This window comes from Odocoileus virginianus, chromosome 24 (assembly GCF_023699985.2).
Source record: "Odocoileus virginianus isolate 20LAN1187 ecotype Illinois chromosome 24, Ovbor_1.2, whole genome shotgun sequence".
Lineage (NCBI taxonomy): Eukaryota > Metazoa > Chordata > Mammalia > Artiodactyla > Cervidae > Odocoileus > Odocoileus virginianus.
This window is the reverse complement of record NC_069697.1, coordinates 6,940,534-6,950,831: the sequence shown is the minus strand read 5'-3', so window position 1 is coordinate 6,950,831 and position 10,298 is coordinate 6,940,534. Positions and strand designations below refer to the sequence as shown.

At 39.6% G+C, this 10,298-nt stretch overlaps 1 long non-coding RNA gene across 1 annotated transcript; it reads left to right on the top strand.

The window, feature by feature from the left end:
- The first annotated feature begins 1,170 nt into the window (after positions 1-1,170).
- Positions 1,171-3,568, top strand: LOC139030905 (uncharacterized). Its single transcript, XR_011483345.1, has 2 exons — positions 1,171-1,305; positions 1,685-3,568. It is a non-coding gene; the product is annotated as an uncharacterized lncRNA (long non-coding RNA).
- Positions 3,569-10,298: the final 6,730 nt, after the last annotated feature.

The following is a 10,298-nucleotide window of genomic DNA, read 5'->3' as shown; positions in this document are numbered from 1 at the left end:
CATAAAATTGAGATACCTGGGTACCAACTAAGAATTCTGGGGAATAGTATTAAATAGACTATCCAAAATACAGTGACTCAAACACATATGGATTAACCTATCTCCTTCAAAAAGGTGAAGATGCAGGACTCCAAAGCTTATGGTAGGGGGGCTCCAGGAAGTCATCCAGAACCTCTGACCTTTCTGGCTTTCTGCCCCACCTTGCTTAGCACAGGTTTCCTTTCTCAAGTTCCCATAGTCCATGCTGGCTGCTGAGTCATTAGGCATCACACCTGTGTTCCAGAAAGTAAAAAAGGCAACGTGGAGGTGGAGGAAGGGCTTAAAAGGAAGCTCCTGACAGCCTAAAATCCACACAACAGTCTGTGCACCTCTCACTGGACAGAACTCAGTCCCAGGGCCTTGTGAAGCTGCCACGTGGGCTTGGAAACGGAATCTTTTAGCTAACACTTTGTCACGTCAGCTAAAGTTTGGGTAGAAGAGAGGAAAAGAAAAATTAGACTGGTAAGCAAACGGCAGTCTCTGCCACGATGTACCACACAGGATTATTAGACAAATTTCATGAGTTAATCCGTGTTAACTTCTTAGCACAGAGTTTGATCCACTGTCAGTACCCAGAAGCTACCATTATTACTATTAGTCAATTACCAGGGACATTGAATTCTACTATTTAAAATTCATTAAATAGGAAATTACCTATAATTCTGGAGTATGTAGATTTCTTCATTCTATCTGGTACTGATAGAATTTTAAAGGAAATGATTTTTAAAAGTCATAAACAAAATGTATAGAAAAAGCAATTCAAGCCAGTAGTTCAAAATTATACCTTGAAAAGCTTATATGTCAACAAAAATGTATTAAATTGAAGATCCAAACCTGAGACACTGAAGAAAGCTAAATACATAGGGGAGAAAGATGGTTTCCTTGAATTCAAGAATAATTTTCATAAAAAACTGAAAAAGAAACAATAATAGACTGTGGCTCTTTCTCTACTTCACAGATTTTCACACAGTTCAGCACAAGTGCCTGTGTGGGTGGAGACTGAGGGGAAGCAGCCACGTTCCTGTTCTTCTCAGATGTCGCTAGTCTCTGCTAGCTGACATTTTTTTTCCTGTTTTCTCCAGCTTTTCCCTTTCTCTCTCACTACATCTCCATTTCTTTTCTCCTTTTCTCTGCCTTTTTTTTCTAGGAATCTTCTATCCTGCTACTTGGCCGTGTGTTTGAGGTTTGATGCAAATCATAACCGATGTTCTTGATTCCTTTTTAGAAGATACATCATCCTGAATCACTGGTTCCAGGCAAAAGATGGTACGAGGTTCTCTCAATGCTAATTTTCTCTTTTCAATGCTCTCTCATAACTAAAATGGAAATATTCTGCCAGGAGCACAGTAGCAAACTGGCTTTCAATATCACACAGACCAAGGGGTGTGCCATCTTATGGGAAGTGAGTTAACTGCGATCAGCCTCAATTTCCCTACAATATATAATAGTATATGTTACATAGGGACTTTTGTTAAGGATTACACATGGTAATGAATGTAACTTCATAGCCCAATAAGAAATGAGGAGCAAATGTTAGCTCTGATAATGACAATAATGAAAATAGACACAGTAAAGCCACAGCCAAGCTTCTAGTATCTGTAAAATATTATCGCTAAATAATTATCTTACTCTCTTATTTTTCCAGTTGGGCTATTTCAAATCTTAAAAGATGATGCTGTTAAAGAGCTGCACTCAATATGCCAACAAATTTGGAAAACTCAGCATTAGCCACAGGACTGGAAAAGGTCAGTTTTCATTTCAACTCCAAAGAAAGGCAATGCCAGAGAATATTCAAAGTATACCACAATTGCACTCATTTCACACTGTAACAAAGTAATGCTCAAAATTCTCCAAGCCAGTCTTCAACAGTGTGTGAACAGTGAACTTCCAGATGTTCGAGCTGGATTTAGAAAAGGCAGAGGAACCAGAGAACAAATTGCCAACATCTGATGGATCATCAAAAAAGCAAAAGAGTTCCAGAAAAACATCTACTTCTGTTTTATTGACTATGCTAAAGTCCTTGACTGTGTGGATCACAACAAACCATGGAAAATTCTTAAAGAAATGTGAATACCAGATCCCTTACCTGCCTCCTGAGAAATCTGTATGCAGGTCAAGAAACAACAGTTAGAACAGGACATGGAACAACTGACTGGTTCCAAATTGGGAAAGGACTATGTCAAAGCTGTATATTGTCAAATGCAGAGGACATCATGCAAAATGCCAGGCTGGATGAAGCACAAGCTGGAATCAAGATTGCTGGGAGAAATAGCAATAACCTCAGATACGCAAATGACACCACCCTTAAGTCAGAAAGCAAAGAAGAACTAAAGAGCCTCTTGATGAAAGTGAAAGAGACTGAAAAAGTTGGCTTAAAACTCAACATTCAGAAAATTAAGATCATGGCATCTGGTCCCATCACTTCATGGGAAATAGATGGGGAAACAATGACAACAGAGATAGACTCTTTTGGGGGGCTCCAAAACCCCTGCAGATGGTGACTGTAGCCATGAAATTAAAAGATGATGGCTACTTGGAGGAAAAGTTATGACCAACCTAGATATTAAACCAGCATATTAAAAAGCAGAGACATTACTTTGCCAACAAACATCCATTTAGTCAAGGCTATGGTTTTTCCAGTAGTCACTTGTGAATGTGAGAGTTGGACCATAAAGAAAGCTGAGCACTGAAGAATTGATGCTTCTGAACTCTGGTGTTGGAGAAGTCTCTTGAGAGTCCCTTAGATTGCAAGGAGATCCAACCAGGCCATCCTAAAGGAAATCAGTCCTGAATATTCATTTGAAGGACTGATGCTGAAGCTGAAACTCCAATACTTTGGCCACCTGATATGAAGAACTGACTCATTGGAAAAGACCCTGATTCTGGGAAAGATTGAAGGTGGGAAGAGAAGGGGATGACAGAGGATGAGATGGTTGGATGGCATCACCGACTTGATGGGTATGAGTTTGAGCAAGCACGGGGAGTTGGTGATGGACTGGGAGGCCTGGCATGCTGCAGTCTGTGGGGTTGTAAAGAGTCAGACACAACTAACCGACTGAACTGATCTTATTTTTATCTTCTAATTATCTTACTATCTTACTATAAGTTCTGTCCGCACGGAGCAAAATAATTAAAGAAAACCTCAGAAACAAATATGCCATCTTTGATTCATCTATTGGGTACCTTTTATTACCTGATGCAACACTGCAAATTGGCAAAAGTCTGTCCTCGTGGCTATAGTCCAATAGCCAATACTGTTACAGATTTTCTGTATATGAATTACAATGTCTCAGTCTCAACCTTCTACCATTTGGTCTAACTCAGAAATATATCATCTCTAAATTTTTTTCTTGTATCTTAAACTTATTTATTATTTGTCATTTTCCAGACAGAATAATCCAGACTTTATAAAATATTATACACAGTATCAGTCCTCACAGATATACCTTTAGTCTAATTAGAGTGGGTATGTTTATTCTTTGCCTGACTATATGAAATAAATACTCCAACTCATTCACTTCCTTCCAAAGATATTGTTGTTTTTCTGTCTAATAGTCCTTTTCCCAAGGTACTGACATATCTAGACAGATTTTCCCTATCTCTACCAAAAGTATAAGTTCTTAAACTGTTCTGACTGATGGATGTTTGTGAAAATCTGATGAAAAGGATAGATGTTTTACCTGAAAAAAATGCACACATGTTCCTATAGATTGACTATGTCCTCTCCTAAATTCATATGTTAAAATCTTAACCCTTATGGTGATGTAATGGAAGTGGGGCCTTTGGAAGGTGATTAGGTCATGAGGGTGGAGCCCTCATACATGAGTTAGTGCCCTCATAAAAGAGACCTGCGAGAGCTCCCTAGAGTCTCCCAACACATAAGGATAAAACAAGAAAAGGGCCTGGAAGCGGGCTTTCACCAGACCATGCTGGAACCCTGATCTCAAGACTTCCAGCCTTTAGAATGGTGAAAATAAATATGTCTTGTTTATAATTCACAGAGTGTATGGTCTTTTATTATAGCAGCCCAAACAGACTAATTGCCAACTAGCTCTTCTCCCTTCCTTTTGGCTTTTTTTTTTTTCCTCTCCAGACAGTATGCCTTTCAAAAACTGCCTCCTCAAATCCTGCTGCTTTCAAATTCCTTTCTTTCATCAATGCTCTGATTTACCAGGCACATGTAGTATTTCCAGCCTTCTTAGGGGCTTAGTCTTTCTGGCAGCAGGTTTGAATTAACTCTAAGCCAATTCTAGCTCACACCTTCTCTCTCGCAGAATGGTTCCAGCCCCTCTTTGCTTACTGCAAGATCTTGTTTCATGGGTGCTAGGTGAGAGAACTCAGGCTGGATTTTGCTCTTTCAGAATTCTGTCTTAGAATTTGTATGAATTTTATTACTCCCTGTCTCTAAATTAGGCTGAAAGTATTGATTTTTCCTCCTTGTTGATCCATATTATTTGTGGAAGAAACACTAAGAAATATGGACATGGGCAGATACCATTGTCCTCAACTATCTGGGATTCCTCAGAGATAATTCTGCTAGCAGTGTAAAGGATGGATTGGAAGAGAGGCTAAAAGGTGGAAAGACTCATTAGGAAGCTATTTTAATAATGTAAATAAAATATGAGGGCCACAATTAACTCTGCAGGTGAAGACAATATGGTGGGTTCAGTTGATATTGGGAATTTGCTAAGTGTCAAGCAGTGGAAGGAGGGAAGAGTGACCCCTATGTTTCTGGCTTAGCCATTGAATATCATTATGGTAGTGAGAGGGTAACAGGCAGGAAGGCCAGGGGTCTCCAAATGAAAGAAAGAGGCTGCAAGTGCCAGACATTTTTATCTCTCTTAAGTGGCAGGAGGAAACAAACCAGCGATACATTTTTTCTTCTCTATACAAATTTAAAAGGAGGTTTCTCTTAAAATGCTGTGTTGCCATGACATCTGGTTTCACCTGAAGCTAACTACTCTCAAACCTTGAGTTAACCAATACATTTTTTTAATGGAAATGTTTATCATAAAGCTATGTTAATTACCCCAGACTCTGTAAGTTCCACCAAATGACCCAACCTACTTACTCAGGTATTTTTCTCTAGTCCATGTAAACGAAACTATTTGTTTGGTAATCTGCCCTTCTACAAGATTCAAGTCAATCATTTTATGGCCAGGGATGAATTATCTGGTGCCATTCTAAATTCTAAGACATTCCTTTCTTTTCATTAACAGACTGTGAGTGACTATATAACTTACAGCTAAAGACTAGGAGGGGGGGTACTCTTTTGCCCCCTTCTGATGCCTATGTCAGAAGCTTTCTATATCTCCTTTATACTTTAATAAAACTTTATTACACAAAAGCTTTGAGCGATCCAGCCTCATCTCTGGCCCCGGATTGAATTCATCTCCTCCGGAGGCCAAGAATCCCATGTCTTATCATTCAGCAACAACCTTTCCATAGGACCATTCAGAAATAAAGAAAATAGGATGAGGGCTGATTTGGGCAGATAGAAAATGTATGTAGAAGGAATTTAATGAATTCCATTTCAGAACTAGGAATTTGGGATATCTAAGTAACATCCAGTTGGATTTTCTTACTAGGGATTTAGAAATAGAGAGCACAAAAAATATTGTAACTAAAGATAGCAATCTGGGAGTCTGCAACATAAACCTGATAGGAAAAGCTCTGTTCACATGTGGGACTTTTCAAGGAAAAGGAAGTAGAGAAGAAAAGAGGAAAGGATGTCAAGATAAAAGCATCATTTTCATTGATGGTGCAGGCAAAGGAAGAGACTTGGACACAGGGGGAAAATGGAAGAGGCCCATCTTGGAAGCTGATGGCGAAATCAACTCCTTAATGGAAGAGTTTGTCCACCTTCTCAATATGGAACAGAAAATAAAGAAGGAAGTAAAGGTATGAACATCAAGTTGCTTGAGGACTTAAGATCTTTTGAAGTTTTTAGCTTTAGGAGGTCATTAATAATGTGTGCAAAGCGTAGTTCTTAGAAGTTGGTGAGGATGAATATCAGATTACAGTGGGTTGAGGGATGAATGAGAGGTAAAGAATTGCAGACATAAAGTAGACCTCTTAAATCTATAATGTCTCATCCATTTCAATAACTTAAAAACACAATAATAGCAGTAGTGAAAATATACCTAATAATACTCTTTTAACCTTTAGCACTCCTTATCTGTGGCACTTTTGACTATATGTGTATCTTCCTTCTTCTTCATTTTGAATGGAAAGTTCCTTTATGTAAAGAAACGTATCTAAATCATGTTTGTTTTCTGCAGTAGTGAGCAAGTATGATGAATTAGTAAGCATCTGTTAGCCCAATGAATGAGCCAATGAAAGACTTAAAGTCCAAATCCTTGGCATGATACTCAGTCCCTGCTTCCAGGTGCCACTTCCTATTAGAATATCTAGCCTCCAATTTGAAACAATGAAGAGATTCTGACTCTTATTTTATGAGATGTGAATGTTAGTCCCTGGCAACCACAGAGGAGCCATTATGGTGCATGGAATACTCTGACAACCAGCTGGGTCTGTAAAGGGCCATTCTCACAGGCTTCCTCCAAAGTGGGTTTCGGATCCTAATATATTTCACCATTTATCTGTCCTTGTATAAGTAAAGAAATATTTTTCATATGTAACTACCCACAGGGGCTTTTTAATTTTATTACTGCTCTCTACAGTGCTGCCAAAGCAAATATTCTTTGAGCTTATTTTGATTACTAACACAGTTTGCATTTGTTTGATTTCCAAGTCCACCTCAAAGTGAGACTCCAGCGGGGACCTCCAGATCTTCTCCACATTGGCTCTGTTTTGAAAGGCTTTGATTGATATGGGTTTCAGAGAACATACCACTGAGCATGAATATGAAAGCAACAGCATGTACACAGAGAAAGGAAGAGAAAACAACCCAGAGCAAATGTGCCAGAGCTTAGTTTTTAAGGAAAAAGAACCAAGGGACAAATGTGGATCAAAATATCCAATGTATGATTTCATACACTTTTGACTGTAACCCCAGGTATGCCTTCCAATATAGGCCAACAGAGTTTTTTGAAAGCTAAATGAAAACTTACATCAGAAAAGTTTTCTGTTACAGTGTAACCCAAATATCTGAACATATTTAATTTCTCCAGCTGGCTGTGGTGACCATATGAATATTTGTATGAAATTGGCTTGAACTCCTTAAATTCCCTATAATTATTTGGGTAGAGATGTGGTAGGCAAGCCTATGTTTCTCTGTGTCATTTCAGCTTAATTCTTACTCTCTGTCACAAGTGACATCTCCTACATGTTTGTTCTACACCCCATTGGTCCACTGAATCACACATAGATACCTTTATTCTCCCAAAAGCCTCCAATTCAAGGTGATGTGCATTTCAGATCTAACTTAAGAATTTAGAGATAATGAGGAAAGAGGCAGGATTACTTAGCTGCACAGCAGGACAAATGGCTTAGCATTGACAATTAGCCACTTCTCTTTTTGAACTGACCTAGGGAATTCGTGGTGGCCACTTTTCCTAGTAGGATTTTAACCTTGCATCATGCTGCTGTCCATCTTTCTCTTCAAACCAAGCTTACTCATCCAAAGCTCCCACCAAGGGTAAGATCATTTCTGCTGCAGAACTGTTTAGCTAACTCTCTGTTTTATCACAAAGCATTTGCTCATGCCCAAAGAGCCTGATCCTCATATTTATGACTGAACATGACTCTTTTTTCCCTAGGAGGAGTTCTGTGCCAGACCTCAAAATGACTTCAAAATCTTTCTTCCTCTACTATTTCAGACTAAAGTGTGTCTGGTTGGGCTGTCTGTGACAGAAATTGTGTATGTACATCATCACAGTCTCATAAAAAATAAAGATACAGAGGATATATTTTGCTTCCTTTGCCCTTTCCCCCAAATTACTTATCCCAGTTCTCCCCATCTTGAGCTTATCTCTCTTTCAGAAGATCCAACAAAACAGTTAAAGAAGGAAAAATAGTTTTGAGAGCCTTCTCTTACAGTCCACAACCCCCAACTTGGTTCACTATATCCAGAGTGTTTATTTGCCCCTGGGATGGGTAATTTTACGTATCAACTTGCCAAGGCCATTGGTATTTGGTCAAATATAATTCTGGATGTGTCTGTGAGGGTGTGTTTGAATGACATGAACATTTGAATCAGTAGACTGAGTAAAGCAAATTGCAGAACATGGAACAACCAGTTCAATTACACCAGCCACTAGAACGACCTCACGACAGGGCTAGAATTCTTCTTAAACTTTTCTCTTCACTCCTACCTCAACCGTACATACACATTCAGAAATGTTTCTAATCTATATTTTTATAACTTAAAGAGCTGGCCTCCCCAGAATGTCTGTTTTCACCTAAAAGTATTAAAAACTCCTCCAGTACGGTTGGGCCCCTGGAGAAGGGAAAGACTACCCACTCCAGTATTCTGGCCTGGAGAATCCATGGACTGTATAGTCCACGGGGTTGCAAAGAGTCGGACACAACTGAGTGCTTTTCACTTTCATTTTTCACAGTTGAGAATTTCTCCACTGCTTCATCTCCCCCAGGTAATGCACCATGGACATTCTCTTTACAGCATGATCAACTCTGGGTTTCGTGGCCCACTGCATTCTGTTTTCGAGCATTTGACTTTCAAAGATCCTAGGGATTGAAAAAGGGGACTGGGAGAGGGAAGAAGAGGGGAGGGGAGTAGGGCCTACATGAGCATATTTAAATAAATGTCAGCAACGTCTGTGAGCACAGGTGGGCATCACCTGGACAAGTTCAGGCAGCAGTTTTTAATGAAAATTCCCTTGGCATTGACAAGAACTGCTAACGAGGCTCCCCAGAATCAGGAACACGAGGAGCTTGCTCAAGTGGTCCCAGTGGCCCACCCGCCTTGGCTAGTCTCCCTCTCTGCTTCTTGGCACAGCAGACAGAGCTTTGGCAGTCTCCCGGTGCTGACTCTGATTTCTGATGCTGACTGACAGCCTGGAAGACAAAGTGAGACTTGTCGCTTTCCCTTTGCACCCCTGCCACAACAGTCTTATTCTCCAGGCAATGTGCATACTCTGACTGATTGGGGAAAAATCGGTTCAAGGAAGTTTCATTCAATATTTCACTGTACTCTCTCACTGAATAAAGCACCTACACTTCCTATTGCATACATTCCCCAGCAAGTGGGGGCGAGTACATGACCAAATAAGTGAAATGAAGCAAATATAAAGGCAGGAAAGTTGCCACATAGGTCTGTATAATTAAGGAGATCTTTAAAAATGGAGAGGGGAGTAGAAATCTGTAAAATTTATGTTCCTCAATTATTTGGTTATCTCTACCTCCTCCTCCCCAAACGTGTCTCTGTTCTCTGTAGATAAACCCACAGATAATCTTTGATGGCTTTTGCTACAGGGTCTACCTCAGGATCTTTTTAGGAGAGTTTCCACTTTGTCCAGTAAATAGTCAAAAAAATCTCGTGTGAGTATCTAGTTAGTGCTCTTAGTCTTACCCTCAAGTTTCCAACAGTGCTTTGGTTACCATTTGGCAGGGAAACATGGGCCTGATAGGGCAGATGGGATAAAGCTGAAGGAAAGTGGGAAAACAACAACTGGATGCTGGGAGATTAAGGAGGCTTGTAAGTGGTTTGCTGGTCAATACAGATACCAACCATCACAAGAACTGCTAGCCTACAAGCTGTGTTTTGGTGTCCTGAAGATTGGGTATTTTGCAGTTTCAATGTGGATATGACTCATTCAATAATAACGCAGCAACATTTTTCAATATCTTCTATGGTCCCAGCCTCTGTTCCAGATGTTGGAGCTCACATTTTAGCATTCGCAGACCCATATACAGTGACTCTAGTGTCGTGATCCTTCTATTCTGCACTAATGTGGATCAGGCCATATTGTTATGCAAACATTGGTCCCTAGGATTCAGCGATCCTGGATTCTATTTCATGAACTTCCATTCCAATAGGTCTATAGTTTGTTCAGGGCATGAAGTCTCAGATTTCACATATGTAAAATGTGGATATTAGTTTGGTACCTTAACAGTTAAGCCCTTGTAAAGAGCAAATGCAAAAATGCTTTAAAATACTCAGGCCAGGGAAAATAGACTCAAAGTGAAATTTATAGGTACAATCAAGAAATACAGGAAAATAATCAAAAGAGTGAAATTGAAAGAAAAAAAGAAATGAAAAGGAATCAGAAGGAAAGCAGTGGAATGGAAGACAGGCAAAGAAAGAATAACAAAAGTATAATCAGCATCACTGGTGG